We start from the raw sequence: 4,447 nt of genomic DNA, 5'->3' as shown, positions 1-4,447 counted from the left end.
ACATATTTGTCGTGTTTTTGCCTGTCACATATATTAACTTCTAATTTTCGTCTTTCGGTTTCCAACGCGCTTCGGATGGTGGCCAGCAGGAAATCGCTGAAAGCATGCCACCAGTGCCGATGTTTTTATTGGCAATCGACCGATAAACATTTACATCCCCCCGTCAAAAACAGCTCAACGTCCCATTTTGTGAACGCGGATAAACAATCTACGGGCTACTTCGTTCTGAATCGCGTGTCTCGCAAAAGTCGCGCGAACGTTTCATCTTGAGGCGGAAAGGTTGCTTGGCAATAGTGATTGTGCATTTTGTGTTTAGTGTTAATAATTCAACATAATGTGTAAAAATAAGTAGATTAAAAAACTACTACTTGTGGTAGAAATCATAGTGAAATAATATTCGCTCATTTATTGTTACAAGACATAATTCATAAATTGTCACTTTTTAATTACTTGCAAAAAAAGAAAAGAAACTTAAAGAAAAAGAAAGAATAACTTTTAAAAATATGTTATTTTTATCTTATTTTTTTATTTCTCTATAATTAGTTATTACATTAAATTATTGCATTTTAACAAAGTATAGCTATTATCGATTATTAACTTTCAGCGATAAAATTTGAATACATTTTTCCATAAGTTTGCCATAAAAATAGGAATTAAAATTACAAATTAAATAAATTATACAAGCCTGTAGAGAAAGGTATTTCACATCTTAGACATCTTTACCTATTTATTTTCGAATTTGGAAGAGAATGATTTATATCAAATTATATAACGACTTATTAATTAGATTTGCACAACAAGAAAAACAAAACAATGTTCTCTGTTAAACACTGAAACCCTTTGATGTTTAAATCTTACTATTTTAATTGCAGTCAGGCAGTCTTGTCGGAAAGTTCAGCGTTGAAAGTTGCAAAAGTTACCTTGAACGATAAATAACCTTTCTTTAATATCGATCTTGAGAGGAGATTTATGCTCGTTTCCATCAATGTAGATTAACTTTAATCTCGGTTCAACTTGCTCTTCATCTTTTTCCAATGTTTAGAACTAGAAATATTGGTGGAAATAGGTTAATCTTATATCGAGTGTTAAAAGATTTCGCGATTCGTTTGTTATCTAGTTGATCAACCGTTGAAAGTTGTGCGCGTTAAGTTTGATCGATTCGTTATTTTAGGCACATCTGATGAGAGTTAGACCGTCGGCGCATTGGCAGATATCCAAATGGGATAAATCCTGATGTACCCGCGTGAAAGCGATCACAGTGCGTGTATGCGTGCGTCTATGCGTGCATCTTTCGCGTCATACACGTAAATTAACGTCCGTTAATTCGCATTAACTGCCCCATCTGATCCGACGTTTGATCCGGTCGTCCTGCAAATAATGTTAATTGATCTGCGACTCGTGTCTGTATTATAAATAAAAAGAAGAGAAACCGCTTAAGCCACGGTTAATTTTCTCTGTGATCACGCCGCGGATAGCTAAACGACACACAAACACCAAATTCGTGCCGAGGTCGCGAAATTTCTTTACCCCACCAATATTCACACCTGCATTCGATGCCACTACTCGGTGCTTGCTGTATCCTTTGTCGTGTATTCGTCAAATACCGCTATTCAATACAACTGAACAGATCGAGGTCTTCTGGAAACCGTTGGTGCTTGACGAAATACCGTAATTAGCATATCTTACACTATCTATACTTCATAATATATCGCTCCCTTACTTCAAAAATGACAGCCAGAAAAATCTAATTTTCAAATTTCATGAATTAACTTCGTTTAAAGTTGAAACTTTGCTCTCGATCGAGTGATATAATTATCAAATTTGTTAAAAATATTTTTTTAAAACATATAGATAGGATACAAATGAAGTAATGCTATGAACTTTTGTTCCAACGTAATATTTAATGTGGATAAATAACGTTCATATATTTAAAGAGTGATATTTTAAGGATTGTGAAACAAAAATGGTAAAAATGACATTTGATCGTGTTAAGAATATATTCATTTATTTTTCCCATAATATTTAATTAGTCAATAATTTTTTGTTGACAAATAGTTTTTTTCCCTTTTCTGAAAAATTTAATTTTTCGAATTATGTCATTTTTGAAGTAAGAAAATAATATATTTCAGAAATAAAAATGGCTTGGTTCCGTTAGAAAAACGTAGAATGTAGTATAGTATTGTTTTTTATCACAGTCTTTTGCGTCAACTTCCTTACGTCGACTTAAAATACCTCTTTGACCATGAGAGGACCGTTATTAGTCTATAAGTGACTAAAAAGTAGTGTAACGGCGCGTGGGAATGCGCGGCAGCTCGAAGGTCCCCGATTGTCATTAAAAATCCATTATCGAGCCGATGATAAAGGCTGCCGCGGACGGATTTCGAGGAGATAGTTCTTATTGTGAGCGTTCACGGCCATCTCGACACATCTCGTAAGGACATCTCTTTCACTTACGTAACCGCGGCTATTCCTATACTTTTAAAAAAGAATTATAGAAATAACAGAAATCGAAATCGTAGAAATAACAAAATGAACAAGAACTAAAATAATAAAAATAATAGAATGATATACATAAAATATGAGATTCCCTTTCGTCAACGTTCAAACCATGTTTAAAGTACCAGTTCTCGTCCGATCACTGAAGTCAAGCAACATTGGGCACGGTTAGTACTTGGATGGGTGACCGCTTGGGAACACCGTGTGATGTTGACAATCTTTTTACATTTTTTTTTTTTTTAAGTATAATTTTGTGATTCCTCGGATGCAACTAATGCGTTCTGGCTTGACATCAAAGTGACGTCTTTATAGTTCTTCGAAAATCCCACAAATTCTTCGTATTATCATATCATTTTAATTTAAATTGCGACATAAATAATCCCATAATAACATAAAGACTATCCTTCGAAAAAAACAGTTATTTATATGAAAATTATAACATGTTGATTTTTTTGTTTGGATTTATCAATGTCGTCGTAGACGACAAATTTTTATTCGGCTCATTCCAGACTATTAAATTAACACCAATTAGTCAAGTATGACAACTACATATAATTTCTTTATACGTTATTATTCATGCGCTACATATTCCAATAATTCAGAATGTTTTGACCGATGATTCGATTGTCTCACTTTTGTGTGAGAAAAATAAAGCTAATAAGAGAAGGAAAGGCGCGGAGGAAAAGGAATTTTGCGAAGGACAGAGAAGCAACACGGCGTAGAATTATGAGTGAACACAAAGAAGCAAGAAAAAGAAAGCAGACGTGTTCAGAGCAACGACCACCTGAGCCAACAATAGTCTCTCGTTTAATCCACTTGATGCACTGCCGCACCATTATTAACTTTTTTATACGACTCGCAGCTGCGCTTGAGCACACCGAACGAAAAAAATTCATTAGCGCAGGAATATAACCGGGGATTACAAGTTATTCTAGGAAATCCATCGGATGCAGATAAGAACCGTCGCTCGAACAGCGATAAGAGACTCTGCACTCGAGATTAATCTCTCTTAGCAGCGACATTAATGCTCCGAAATAAAATTTCTGCAAAAGCAAAGTTTATACACGAGTAAAATTTCAGTGGAAAACGCTCGTTTTGTCCAAATCATTTTTAATTAATTTTATCATCTTAATTTGATAATAATTAAATTGAATTTGATTGTAATTTTATTATTTTATCTAAAAAAATTATTTCAATTATATAATTTGATTGTCTTTTAGAGAAATTTGTTTTTCATAAAGGACGATTTTAGCTGTTCATTAAATTTTAACCCTCCAGAGCTCATGGTGGGTTTATTGAATCTATTTAATTATAAATCTTATTGTCCAACAATTCAATTTTTTTTATATTACATTTTTTTATACGAGTTATGTCACTTTAGCTCCTTAAAATTAATTAGTGCTTTTTAACTAACATAAATTAAACGGATCTTACAAATTCAATGTCAATAACTGTGTTAGAGATTTTGAGATTTTGGCGTCGGCTCAGAGAGTTAATAATCCTGAAATGCTCGAACAGCCGAGCAATTCATCTCAAAATTCACGTCTCCAATTCCGCCTGTATATTCTCATATATTCGTTCCTCGACTCTTTGATGCCTCCGACAGATCCCAAACGTCATATCTTCGACGCAACAAGACGAGATATATAACGGTGGAAAATGGCACGACGGAATCTCATCGTGTTAAGTCTCTTGGTAATCTGGCAGGACGCGCAATTCTTGGCACAACCGAATCCGCGTACAATGTTGCAGTCGTTGCAGATGATCGTGATTTATAATCGCGCGTTAATGATACATGCATCTAAAACGCATCCGTCCAGACGATAGAGATAGGAAGCTAAAATTAAGTCGGGGGATGCCCGAAACTCGTCATTCAGGATGTGATGTGCAGTAATATCAATGTCGACAGATAAATGCAGCATGAAATGACGACAATCGAGAGAGGACGACG

The 4,447-nt window shown here is 34.6% G+C and overlaps 1 non-coding gene across 1 annotated transcript; it reads left to right on the top strand.

Annotated features, from left to right (window-relative positions):
* Window positions 1–2,593: 2,593 nt before the first annotated feature.
* Window positions 2,594–2,712, top strand: LOC147907042 (5S ribosomal RNA). The gene has a single exon (XR_015547833.1). It is a non-coding gene; the product is annotated as a 5S ribosomal RNA (ribosomal RNA).
* The last annotated feature ends 1,735 nt before the right edge of the window (window positions 2,713–4,447 follow it).

Source organism: Acromyrmex echinatior, chromosome 16 (genome assembly GCF_024713525.1).
Source record: "Acromyrmex echinatior isolate Ae372 chromosome 16, ASM2471352v2, whole genome shotgun sequence".
In the NCBI taxonomy this organism is placed as follows: Eukaryota; Metazoa; Arthropoda; class Insecta; order Hymenoptera; family Formicidae; genus Acromyrmex; species Acromyrmex echinatior.
The sequence above is the reverse complement of the archived record's forward strand: the minus strand, read 5'-3'. Positions and strand labels throughout refer to the sequence as shown.